General features: G+C 36.1%; 1 protein-coding gene across 1 annotated transcript in view; it reads right to left on the reverse strand.

Annotated features, from left to right (window-relative positions):
* LOC106068766 (sulfotransferase 1A1-like) overlaps positions 1–11,498 on the reverse strand; it is a 29,956-nt gene extending 18,458 nt beyond the window's left edge. Inside the window, exon 1 of the mRNA XM_056006266.1 lies at positions 11,361–11,498. The gene's annotated coding sequence lies outside the window, so the exon portion shown is untranslated. The remainder of the gene's footprint in view (positions 1–11,360) is intronic.
* Positions 11,499–14,527: the final 3,029 nt, after the last annotated feature.

Consider the following 14,527-nt stretch of genomic DNA (forward strand, 5'->3'; position numbering starts at 1 on the left):
CTACTAGACCTAGATCAAATAATTAATATTTTACTCTAAAAATAATCTAAGAAATACTAGTTACTACTACTACTTAGTCTACTACTACTAAGTACTAGATCTAGATCTAAAATCTAGATAGTGTCTAGTAGATATCTTAGTAACTCTAGTTCTAGATCTAATGATTTTAGATTATTATAATTATGATTATAACTAGATATGGGTATTTAGATCTATATACTCTAGTACTAGTAGATAATACTAGATCTAGATCTAATAGATCTAGATTCTAGATAGTAGATATAGATCTAACTATAAGTATAATTATAATAGAAGTAGATGTAGATCTAGTTAATTTAGTATTAGATCTAGTATAGTGACGATTATTATTAGTATTATAGAGCTATCATCTATGCATCTTAGGTCTTAGTAGCCTATAATAAGTAATCTAGATATATCTAGATCTAATCTAGACTCAAATTCTAGAATAGTAGAATCTCTAAACTAATAGATCTAGTATCTAGTCTAATAAAGTAAAGTAATATAGATTTAATTAATAGATATAGATCTATATTATTGACTTATAATTTTAATACATCTAGATCTAAGACTAAGACTACTAAGAGCTCTTCTATTGCTGTATGTGTGCGGGGGGGGGGGGGGTCGCAGCAAAGTGGTGGATTGCAAAATGGGGTTAAGAACCGCTGCTCTAGATCTAGTAAAAAGTTTTAAAATTAAAAGAGTCGACATTTCTTTTAGATCTATAGTAAAGCAAAATTCTTTGCAGGAACACACTGGTGTTTAATAAAAAGCAGCAAAATGTAGATCTATTAAATCTATAGAAGCAAGGAATTATCAGGATTTATCAAGCAGCGAAACTTGCTAGAAATATAATGAACACGTTTATTTTTCTCGCCTTTCAAATACCTTGAATTGGCGGGAATAGCGACCATTATAGGGTAAAGGTCAAAAGGCTTTCTAGTGACCTGTGCACCCTCTAGTTTATTCTCCTCTCTATTATTCATCATATATATTCTCCAAATTACATAGATCTAAATATTTATTGGTATGTATATTAAAAAGTTTGTAAAATTTGTAATTAAACTTTTTAGTTTGTAACTAAAAAAAATAATTAAACTAGGATTTTAACTAAACTTTTTTTTAAAATATAACTTTGGCCTTAACTAATTTTTTTTTAGTTAAACTAAAAGTTAGCAACTTTTTAGTTAACTTTTGCCCATCACTAATATTAATTCACTCTTTCTGTTTAAACTTAGCGTAATTATTCATTTGTGAAGATAATACGGTACATGAATAAAAAATATTAACAAATGAGTTAATTAATTACTGGTATTTCTTTTTATCTGACAAGGGAAATTAATTTTTCCACATTCAGCTATATGGCTAAATATTTAGGGTTCTGTCCCCTTAGAGAATTGTACACGTTATTTCTCCCCAACCCATTCTCGGATCAAGTTGAGATTTGAAACAGTTATTGAACCTAAGAATACATGAATCAATTAAAACATTAACCAATTAGTCAATTTATTATTGGTAATATAATTATTTAAGAAGAGAAATAACCTCTTCATTATTGACAAATATAGTTATTAAAGCGGAGTTCTTTCCCTTAGATAAGCTGTTTTTTTTTTTTATATATATATTATTTTTCTTGTTTTTTTTTATTATCAAAACTGTCAAATTTTCTGTTGTGACCTTTAAAAAATACCATATGAATTAATTAGCTTATTTAATGAAGCAGAATGCTTGGTCCGCTCTGAATGACCAGAGTTGAGTGCTGTGATATTTTTTTTCAACAGATTATCCATGTAATAAGAAATCCCGAAGACACGTCAGTTTCCTACTTCTGACATATCAAAATTGTTTTCGATGATACAAATCTTATATTTCAGAATCTCTTGGAGGCCGTCATGGGAGAAGGTGAGTTGAAACACAATGTTTGTGAAAGCGACTTTTCTTGTGGCGCCGTTTTTTTTTTTTTTTTGGTGTACGAAGTTATGACACTAACTCAGAAAGCACATAACATTTTATTACATACAATTTTTTTAAACAATTAATCATGGGTCTAGTTACATGTCTATCTACGTGTTTAATTAATATGTTACTAAATGATGCGCTAGGCTTGTCCCTTGATAGTTTAAAAAACAACAAGACTCTAGTGGCTCATGATCTTAAGACACAGAGAGACAGGAAGAGAGAAAGAGAGACAGAAAGAGAGAAAAAGAGAGAGAAAGAGAGAGACAAAGTGTTTGAGAGAGAGAAGGAGAGAAAGAAAGAGAGAGAAGAAAGAGAGAGAAAGATAGAGAGAGAAAGTGAGAGAAAGAAACAGAGAGAGAAAGAAAGAGAGATAACAGAAAGAGAGAGAAGAAAGAGAGAGAGAGAGAAAAAGAGAGAGAGATAAAAGAAAGAGAGAGAGGAAAGAAAGAGAGAGAGAGAAAGAGAGAGAGAGAAAGAGAAAGATAAAAGAAAGAGAGAGAGAAAGAGAGAGACAACTGTGAAAGTTTTGTTTCATAGACTTTCTTGCTGATCATGAAAGCCAAAGATCTTAAGAGAATCTGAAAGCTAGAAAACGGCATGGTCTTTGAATCCTGCAAGCAAGGACTGAACTGATCACCGGGAGTGACATTTTATGTTGATTGTTATCTTCTCACATCTTTGATCACATGTCATAAATATCATTCGTCTTTTGCCTTGCCCCCCCCCCCCCTCCCCCTCATCGGTTGCCTCCTTTAGATGCGTTCAATACCTTTCTGTACAAAACTTTAGGCCTATATCAAGTGTAATGTCTATACCAGATAGATTGTATATTTAATGAAAGAAATAAAGCGTATGTCTTCTTATACAATATTGCCAAATAGATCCGTGAAAGTGTCCGCATGTCAGATAGGGAAAATGCTGATAATAATGAGAACACTTATTAAGAATACATTTCATTTCATAGCTTCTATCTTTTTTTTTATCTTACCAGCACAGCTGCCAACTCAGTTTGACTACTTACAGCAGATGTCAGAGTTTGAACGAACACATCCAGGTCATCCAATCAAACACGTTTACTATGAGGACATGAAGAAGGCAAGGACGCTGTGATATTCTTTCTAATTTCATTCTAACCTATGGACATTAAGATAACTACGTACTTGGGGTCGCAGACATTGAAGTTAAGGCCAAACAGACTTTTTAAAATATATTCCGATGGAACTCGTAGTTCTGAGACCGAAGGTTTAGATTATTAGAAAATTAGCTAATTAATAACTGCTTTAATTCTCGTAACGCTGATAAATATTAATCAATTAGAATTGTTATTAGGTTAATTGAGCGTGTGGTACAATCTCTTCATAAACATATATCTTATTTTGTCTATTCAATTATAGACGTCACTTCAAACGAAAAGATAATTACGCCATAAAAGTATTCCCTGTGTCAATCTAGTCCTATTTGTTGCTTTGTGGCTTAAAATGTATAAAGTCGTTGATTGGCTGATTCAGGTGGCCTAATTCACTACCTAGGGAAGAATGAGCACTTGTAGAAGAAGTTTGTCCTAGCGTATGGAATAAGAAATGTGCCTTTATCTTTGTGTCTTTCAGAGCATTTTATTAGGTGTTTGTAAATTAGGGTTCAATGTTTTATGTATTATTGTTACTTTACTTTTTAGTCCTCTGTGCAGAAGTATCTCTATATTTAGTGATTTTAACTAATGTTAAATGTTATTCGTTTGTTAATTATCTCACTGCTCTATTTTGCGTCTTTTCTAGTTTCTTAATGTTTACTTGAGTTGAGGCGTCCCCAAACAGAGGATGCATATTCTAATATTGGCCTAATCAAGGTTAAATAACATTTTAGTTTTATTTTCTTGTTTGATTTGTAAAAAATTCGTTAAATAAATTCCAATGCTTTGTTTGATTTAATAATTTCGTCAATATTGGTATATGCTGATAATTTTTCATTTATTATAACACCTATAGATATTATCCGTTTTTACGTTTAATAAAATAAAATAGTTATTTTTGTGTTTTAGCAGTTTAGTCAATCCTAATAATTGGCTTTTTTTCTATGTGAAAAGACAAGTTCCAATTGGACTTCCATTTCTGTAATTTTTCCAATTCTCTATGTAAAGTGTCTGTATCTATTCATGTATACAGACGCCTGTTAAAATAATCAAAGAATTGGCTCAATTTCTTAATGTACCAGCCAGTAATGAGTTCTGTCAGGATGTGGCCAACGCTTGCAGTTTTGATAAAATGAAGAAAATTGAAGAGACTGGAGCCAAGGATTTCCCAACGGAATTTGCAGATGTGCTGAAAGAAATAGGCGGGAAACTGAATTTTTATAGAAAAGGTAAGTAGACACATTTCTGCTGTAATCGCTCTAATATAACAAATACACATATATACGTTATATGTACATTTTAATAGACGTATCTTGAGCTCCCTAAAAGGATAGGAATTTAGGTTGTTCTTTATGTCTTGAGAAATGTGTAAACAGGAAGTTTATCTACACATTACCTTCTTAAAGATTCGAGATTCTACACAGAAGAGTGAACATGTAAAGGGAGTTTATTAGAAATGAAAGGTGTGCATGCTGCACTGAGAAATTTTGGCTTGAAAACCTATAAATAGGGGAGACAAGCTAAAATCAGGGTCCGCAAACCAGTCTGTTCAATTTATACGCTTCAAGCTATATGTGAAGTCTACGTTTGTATATACGTACATTTTTATTCTTTGCTATAAAATGTATTATTGCTTTATATCTAGTGTCCGATGTTGTTCTCTATCGAGGCAGAAAAGAAATGAGCTACGCTGATGTAATAGCGCGAGAAAACGGAAGGGGGTGGAGATGTCAGGCAAAGATGAATGGGAAAAAAGGGGTACCGTATTTTGTATACAGTTGTTTACCCCTGCAGCAGTAAATATTTGTTTTTTGTCTTTATATGTCATTAGCATGACTAAGAGTTGTGTATTCTTTCTCACAGGAATCATCGGAGATTGGAAAAATATGTTCACAGTAGCACAGAATGAAATATTTGACGCCTTCGTTGATTCTTGCATCAGAAACAAGGGACTGAACTACACTTTTATTTATGAATGAAAACAGATAGAAACAAGGGACTGAACTGCACTTTTATTTATGAATGAAAACAGATAGAAACAAGGGACTAAACTGCACTTTTATTTATGAATGAAAACAGATAGAAACAAGGGACTGAACTGCACTTTTATTTATGAATGAAAACAGATAGAAACAAGGGACTGAACTGCACTTTTATTTTATAAATGTACACGATACTATAGTAAAATGTAATTTTAGTTTTATTGACTGGTCATTAAAAATATTAATCAGTTGGGCTATGAGATAGTTTCACTTCGCAGATACTGTAAATAATAGAAACTGCTAATGAATAACAGCAGCTGAGCACGAAGTAGCGGTTTCACTATTAACAAACAAATTTAATAATACCCTAAATAAGAGTAACGTAGACAGACTGATAATCTGTGGAAGTCTAGATAGCATAGTAAGCGCGATTTACTTCTGGAGGTAGGGTGGCTGGATATCCAAGTCAGATGTTACCCTGATCGAAGAGGCTGGTTCGGAGGTTCGTATCCTCGTTGGAGCTAATGTTTGACCATACTTTCTTCATCTTCCACCTTCATGTCTCAGGGCTGGTATTAGACGACATCAGTGATGAGCCAACAGAGACAGCTCCTGATACAAACACTCCTATGGGCAGGAACTGGTCCTAGTTTGTCCATCACTCAAAAAGCGCAGGCAAAGCTATGTACAAAGAAATGACCACGCCAAACAAACTGGACTGTAACAATCCCCCCCCCCCCACCCAAAGAGCAATTTACTATATTCAAACTAAGAACAGGACGCACGCCTTTAAATTACCCCCATAACTAAATAAACCCCACACACCTACCCCCTTGTAGACACTGCGTCCACACTTAGGAAAACGACAGAACCTACTACCACTAAACCCCAAGTTAACCAAGTAAACCAACACTCTCTAGTGACAGTGCTGAACAACTCCTTGGCACAGTCTGCATAAGAGCTCACAGCCCAGCAGCTAAAAATTGGCTGTAAGAAGCAGAAGTCGTAGTATGCCGTAATCCGCATATCACTGGCCTATCTGTTGCACTGGCGGATCCAGGGGGGGGGCGGTAGGGGCGATCGCCCCCCCCACTCGGCCGACCCCCCCCGAAGGGGGGGGGGGCGGACGAACTTTAGTATAGGATTCACACAATTTGTATACGAATTTATTACTTATGTTAAAAATATATACTAATTATTTATATTTCAACCTATTTTTAGATTATTTCGCCCCCCCCCCTCTAGCATGTTGGCCGATTTGGTGGGGTCGGGAGGGGGCGATGGTATCAATCCCGCCCCCCCCCCACACTTTCGAGTGGGGGGGGGCGGTCCAATTCATTGGTAGAAATCACAGCCTGCTAACAAAATCAATTAAATATATATATTCTTATAACTTGTTATTGATATTTTAACCAATCTTTATATTATGTCGTTCCCTGTTTGCCGATTGGTGGGTGGGGGGGGGGACGAATACCTATTCTGCCCTTCCCACCTAAACCCTTTGAGTGGGGGGGGGGCGGTCCGTTTTTATGGAGAAATCATAGTTTGTGAACAAAATTAGTTGAATTAATATATACATTTTATATTATGTCGCTCCCTTTCTGGTATTTTGGCCGATTCGGTGGGGTGAGGGGGGGGGGCGATTGCATGTACTGCCCTCCCCACTCTAGCCCTCTGAGTGCTTGGGGGGGCCGTCCTACTTTTGTGGAGAATCATAGTTTGTGAATAAAATTAGTTGAATATCTATATAATATAAACTACGTATTGATATGTGACCCATTGTAAATATGTCGTACCACACTCTAATCTCAAATTGTATCATTAGTAAATTTAAATGAAAAAGGGTTGTAGCAGGTGGGAGGGGCGATACATGCAATCGCATTTCCCCCATCGGACAAATCAATACTTTTTCTTTTTGTATTATAGTTAAGAAATTACAAAATTAAAAAAATCTGTCACTAATATAATTTATATATACTATAAATTAAATTCTTATATCGAGTCGCCCCATACCCATTCTTTAATGCCAAATGCAATCTTTAGCAGAAATTAGTATAGGAGCGAGGATTAATCGTTTTCACTCTACCGCCATTCCCATTTCCAGACAGAGTTTTTGTAATTTCACATGAAGTTATCATAAGTATTTTAAGAAAGACTTTGCATTGGAAAAGTTAGAATTCAAACGAAATTTTTCAGTATAAGAGTCATGATTGAGATGAGTTCTAAACTCAAATAACGTTTTCATAGTCGCCTTTTCCCAACCTTTACTCAATCTGATAATTTTCTAGCTAAATAAATTTGGAACTATTACTCACAATTTGAATACTATTTATCGAATAAGTTTTTTTTTCGGCGGCGATCCACAAAGCAAAAATCTAAATACGTGGGGTATCCTATCTTTTCAAGTAACAAATCGGTTTTATTTGCAATGTATTATGGGCCTATAAATTCAAATTAGAATATTTTTCAAGTACAACATTATTCGAAAGGTCGTTTTTTAATAGTATGAATAATGAGCTTCAGGTCAGGAGAATGCGTTTCTGCAGTGAAGAATGCAAGAAAACGCTTTTGGCGTCGGTGCTTCGCCCCGAACTCCATTTATGTAATGAGTTGTAGATGTCAGGAGAATGCGTTACTGCAGAGAAGAATGCAAGAAAACGCTTTTGGCGTCGGGGCTTCGCCCCGAACTACATTGTGAAGAATGAGCTGTACTTGTCAGGAGAATGCGTTTCTGCAGTGAAAAAAGCAAGAAAACGCTTTTGTCGTCGGGGCTTCGCCCCGAACTCCATTAATAAATAATGAGCTGTAGATGTCAGGAGAATGCGTTTCTGCAATGAAGAATTCTAGGAAACGCTTTTGTCCATTAATAAATAATGAGCTGTAGATGTCAGGAGAATGCGTTTCTGCAATGAAGAATTCTAGGAAATGCTTTTGGCGTCGGGGCTTCGCCCCGAACTCCATTGATGAATAATGAGCTTCAGATGTCAGGAGAATACGTTTCTACAGTGAAAAAAGCAAGAAAACGCTTTTTTCGTCGGGGCTTAGCCCCGAACTCCATTGGTGAATAATGAGCTGTACTTGTCAGGAGAATGCGTTTCTGCAATGAAGAATGCAAGAAAATGCTTTTGGCGTCGGGGCTTCGCCCCGAACTCCATTGATGAATAATGAGCTGTAGATGTCAGGAGAATGCGTTTCTGCAATGAAGAATGCTAGAAAATGCTTTTGGCGTCGGGGCTTCGCCCCGAACTCCATTGATGAATAATGAGCTGCAGATGTCAGGAGAATACGTTTCTACAGTGAAAAAAGCAAGGAAACGCTTTTGTCGTCGGGGCTTCGCCCCGAACTTCACCAGAAAACCTTATAGCGCTGCCCCAGTTGTTTTGTTTTTCGCCGAAGGTTGAGAAATGCTGCTTTTTTTATTCTCATATTTATATATATATATATATATATATATATATATATATATATATATATATATATATATGTTTGTGTTTGTGTGTGTGTGTGCGTGCGCGCGCGCTGTATGCACGTTTATGCGTAAGGTTAGGGTTTACTGGGCGTTAGGGTTAGGGTTTGGAAAAAAATCGCCCCCCCCACTCCAAGGTTCTGGATCCGCTAGTGATCTGTTGCATATCGTGTTCCACTATCTTCTGTTGGAGCACTCAGGCTTCTAACTCATAACATTTACTGAAAGTCTCAACCAGGGGTGGATGGTAGATGCGCCAAAAGTGGCACATTGAACGATTACAGGTGGCGCACTATAAAAAAAAAGCAAAATAACAAAAAACAATAACCAATTTCTAGAAAAAAAAAAGACAACTGCAAATTCACTCATTAACTATTCATAACGCCCATATCAACCCGCATGGTCTTAAGACAAACAGACCCAGAGCCCCCCCCCCCCCCCCCCAAAAAAAAAACAAAAAACGATAGTTTATATTAATTTTTATATAGAAGATGAGCAAATAATCACGAAAAAAAAAAAAAAAAAGGAATTGTGTGGTTAAGAATTTTTGTTAATAGCGAGTCCTTCTGGAAAACCAATGTCAGCCAAGGGTATAAGTGCATACATATATATGTATAAATGCAAAATATAATTGTACAAATAGAACTCTGTAAATATAAATAAGCCCACACTGTACACATCTACGGTACACGTATAGATGGCTACATGCCATTTTGAATAAAAAAACTTATATCAACTCACTGTCTGTCTGTCTGTCTGTCTGGTACAATGTTTGTGCACGTTATTTCTCGAATCTTATTCTCGAATCAAGTTTAAATTAACACAATTATTCTTTTGTTCTTAACAAGGTATGAATCAATAAAAAATTAAACAATTAATTAATAAATAATTTGTAATTAATAAAATTAGTTTGATATTGATTAAGAGAATAAATATTGCAGAACTGACAGATATGGCTTTAAATGTATAGTTCTCCCCTTAAATAACCTTTTTTTAAAGAATTTTTTTTTTAAATTAGAAAGTGTTTTCTGAACTTCGTAAGTTTTCCTTATCTCAAGATGTGTATTAAAGACGCACATTTTTTTTTAAGAGACCAAAATGTACCAACGAATGAAATGTTTGATACATAGACTTATATATTATATCTAGACTGGAAACCGGAAACAAATTCTTATCCGCGATTGATCGATTCAAAGACCTATATGTATAGATTTGTATGTACGTAGCTCTTTTTCAAGCTCTAAGGGAAGTCGCACCTATCAATCTTTCTGTCTTAGAAAAGTAATGATCTTTAGTTTTCAAAGTTTAGAAATAATACAAAATCATTTCTCTGATTTTCTTTAGAATGGGCTATTAATCACAGAACTATATATTCACGCTAATATATGAAACAAAGCCATTGCCTGTTAGTTTCCATTGAGATAATGTTTCAAAAATCCTAGATCGAAATAATTCGTGTCTGTTGATTTAAATCATGTTATGTACATTTAAATAGATTGATTACCTAGATCTTTCTAGATTATGTATCTGAAAATTGCAAAATAATAATTATGAGACGAGAGTACTCTTACTCTTATTTGTGATGTTCAATTACTAGATCTAGATCTAAAAATTAAATTTTATATGTTACATAGGTTAGGGTTGAAAACAAAACTACTTCTTATAACTACTTTACAAGACAACGCCTTGTTTTAAGTTTTTTTAAAAATTTCATGACATTTTTCGTAGTGTTAAAAAATTTCCATGTCCAGTCTAGATATCTCTATATATAATTCTCTTCTTCCCTAATCAGGTCAAACAAGAAGTAAAGGGAAGATCACTCTTTTATTTCTGCGGATAGTCACCCACGAAAAAAAAAACAAGAGGGGGGGGGGGGGAGAACACGTTTTCACAGCTCGCTACGGTTGGCTGCGCGCTGGACTGTCAATCCCTGCCCGCTCCCATTCCATGCGGGAGGTTTGGACTAGGAAGTAAACTATCGTCAACTCTGAAGGAACATCTGAAACATGTAAAACATTTTACAAACGGATTTCGCGGGGCCAAGTTTGGGTAGGGAAGCGGACAATAAGTCAAATTTAGGAGTTTGTATTAGAAAATAAATTCGTTTTTGCATTTTATTCATTCTTTACTACGTACAGAATTACTTTACGAGCCTTGCGTATAGCAAAGTCATACACTATATCATAATAATTCTGTTTCCCACATAGATCCCGCTCAATAGCAATAATTACCAAATGTTTCAATATATCTTTGAGAATTGCTGACATCAAGTAATTCTTCATTAGTTTGAGGCGCGAGAAGCTTCTTTCACCTGATTACACAATTACGGCTAATGCATAATGCCGTTTTTGTTAATAGCGCGTAGGATTGACGTTTTCCATATTGAATGACACCCCAAAATGTCATTTTTTTCTATGTATTTCGGTATATTTTAAGGCCTTTTTCGTTTATTTTGCAATTTCGGGAGATTTCCTGGAGCTCCTGGTAAATCGTCAGGAGTGCGCGGGAAATCTGTTTTAAGTTATAAAATGGTTTAATTTAATCATTTATACACCTTGAATTAGCGCGGGTTCCATGAAAGTGCGGATCCATCGGTCACATAGGTTGCAGTGGCCTAAGACCGGCCCTGCAAAATAGCGGCGTATGCTATGCCGCCGGTCGACTAGTAGTATATATAAGTCTATGGTTTGATATTATTTAGAAATCTGGGTAAATGTAGATTCTAAATTTAGACAGGAAAAGACTCAAGAAAAACTGAGAGTTTACAGAGACTGATAAAAAATTAATATTCCCTAGGTTTACATACCTTATAGAATTTTGTAGTTCCTGTTTGGTAGGTCTACGTAAAAGTAGTTCGCCGGGTTACAAGACGTAACAATCCGCCTATGATGTCGACAAAGTAGGTCACTCAGCATGTGATAGTAAAGTCTATTCTGGTGTAGGTCACACAACTTTTGTTTGTGTGGTTACTTTTCTTTCGTATCTACACACCAGGCACGTTTTGGGTTCACATGTTTTTTTTTTGTATTTATCATTCATGTGGTTTTTTTTTTAAAGAATGTTCCCTGGGTTTCTATGACCTTGATGAACATAGAAGCGGATAAGGCCAGACAAAACGATAAAGCAGCTGTTTATTCTTATTGCAACGAAAAGGCGTTGTAGACCACACGAGAAAGAATTTCTGAAGTTTTGAACGAAACGAAGGAAAATGCTTGGAGCTCGGGTTCTGACCTTGACCTACTGGGGGAGTTTTCACCACTCTCCTTGACCCCTTTCTAGAAGGATGGGGAACTGATGCATCTCCAGAATTATCTTAGGAGAGATTGTTTTTTTATAGAAGATAAAAAACTTAATGTTATAATTTTAGGGCTCTAAGTTGTTTGTTGTTTTGTTCCTTACTGTATTAAAACTCTCAGGGACAAAACTGTTGGGGCTGACAGCGCCCCATATCCTCAGGTGGCTAGGGTAGTGCGAATGCAATTTGCTTCATTTAGTCTTGCACCACAGGTAAACATTTGAGAAACACTGCAATAAAGCTCAAACCCATAGTAGTTATGTAATAAACAACTTAATGAGAAACAGATTTACAGCGTTGAGTAAATCTTTTTGTTACTATAAACGCTTTAATTATACATGTGTTAGTATACATTTAGTATTATGTATTTATTTTCTTTGTCATATGTCTGGGCTTATTAAATACAAGTAGAAAGACTTCATAATATTGTTACTGTTTTTTTTTTTAAAGGTACTGATGTAAAAGACCAAAAATAAAATTACATTTTAATATTCTTTCGATCATTTCCTGTCTGGACTGACGATAGGCCTCACGACGGATGACTTAGCCATATTTTTTTCTTATCTTTAGAAAGTAGATCAAAGGGCGACGTCGGATACTTCTTCTTCTTCCTCGTTCTCATTTTTATGTTGAAGCGTTCAGATGACTAGACCAATACATGAGATGAACTGTTGGAGTGTTCAGATGACTAGACCAATACATGAGACGAACTGTTGGAGTGTTCAGATGACCAGACCAATACATGAGATGAACTGTTGGAGTGTTCAGATGACTAGACCAATACATGAGATGAACTGTTGGAGTGTTCAGATGACCAGACCAATACATGAGATGAACTGTTGGAGTGTTCAGATGACCAGACCAATACATGAGATGAACTGTTGGAGTGTTCAGATGACCAGACCAATACATGAGATGAACTGTTGGAGTGTTCAGATGACCAGACCAATACATGAGACGAACTGTTAGAGTGTTCAGATGACCAGACCAATACATGAGATGAACTGTTGGAGTGTTCAGATGACCAGACCAATACATGAGATGAACTGTTGGAGTGTTCAGATGACCAGACCAATACATGAGATGAACTGTTGGAGTGTTCAGATGACCAGACCAATACATGAGATGAACTGTTGGAGTGTTCAGATGACCAGACCAATACATGAGATGAACTGTTGGAGTGTTCAGATGACCAGACCAATACATGAGATGAACTGTTGGAGTGTTCAGATGACCAGACCAATACATGAGATGAACTGTTGGAGTGTTCAGATGACCAGACCAATACTTGAGATGAACTGTTGGAGTGTTCAGATGACCAGACCATTACATGAGATGAACTGTTGGAGTGTTCAGATGACCAGACCAATACATGAGATGAACTGTTGGAGTGTTCAGATGACTAGACCAATACATGAGATGAACTGCGCAGTGGTTTCCAAATCCGGAAGTTGTGCTCCTAGTTTTTCTTTCTATTGGGGCCAGGGTCTTGTACGGGCCTCTTGGTAAAGAGAAGAGTTTTGGTTAGCATTTTCTGGTGACATTCCACTTGGGCAGATTTCACTGGTTCCAATTTTGAGCTTCCGGTACATGTTTTGTCTCATTCTGTTGTGTCCGGTCCTGAGTCGAAAGATTAGACGTTGATCTTGTCGGGATAGCTTATACTAGGCATCATCTTTCTTGTGATTCGGATGAGAGCCTGTCCATTTCTCATTTATTTTATTTAATATTAGTTTCTTCATTTCTTCTGAATAGAGTGCAATATTTAATTGTGAGTTTGTTCTCCCAGATGTCTGATACAAATTGAAAGCTTGTACACTCTGAAGGCTTTGACTCAATTGGTGTTATGAAGGGTGTGTGTGTGTGTTTCCAAGGTGATGATGAAGAAAAGGAGTATTAATTGTTAGTCTTATAGTCTTGCGCGTGAAGTTTTCATTCTTATCTTATAGTAATGTTGTGACGTATATAAATTAGTTTGCATTGGGCGTGTGTTTTGTTGTCAAGAATATTGTGTGTGTGTGTTTTAAGTCACGCTTAGTTTCCTGTAGTGTTCTTTTAGCGGAGATGGCGTTCAGGCAGCAGATTCTTTCTGCGCTACAGTTTTCCCTGTTTCCCCGTTTTAACGGTACGTAAGGTCATAAATGTGTCAATCAGGTTGATATTTCTGTACGGGTGTCGTTTAAGAAAGTTCTGTGATTAAGCTGCATAGCTAGATCCAAGTTATTCTTTGTGTCAGGGTGTTAGTCCTGGGGCTATGATGGAGTGTGAGATGTTGAGCTCGCCCTTGGACTGGCCCTTGATTAGTTTGACCCGTGTTGTAGTGTTTGAAGCTACCGGGCCGCGTGGCCGGAACTAAGTGTGCGTGCGTGAGGTGTGTTCATTTGTACATTAAATACTGCATTAACTTTTTATCCCATGATTTTTACATTTTCTGAAAATTAACTATTTGTATTTAGTAGTATAATATTGTTATTGTTCACCGATCGTTGACCACTTATCTACAGTTCGGTTATTATACAACTTGGTTTGCTGTTGTTCTTTAATTAACCTGTTAGCCTGATGAGGTGGGGAGCCTGGTTCATTAGATCCTCCCCTAGCTAGACCCGTGAAACAGACCTTGACCGAAATTGTTGTTTTTTTTTTGCACGATCATAGATCTAATTACGTGTTCACCTGGA

Source organism: Biomphalaria glabrata, chromosome 12 (genome assembly GCF_947242115.1).
Source record: "Biomphalaria glabrata chromosome 12, xgBioGlab47.1, whole genome shotgun sequence".
NCBI lineage: Eukaryota > Metazoa > Mollusca > Gastropoda > Planorbidae > Biomphalaria > Biomphalaria glabrata.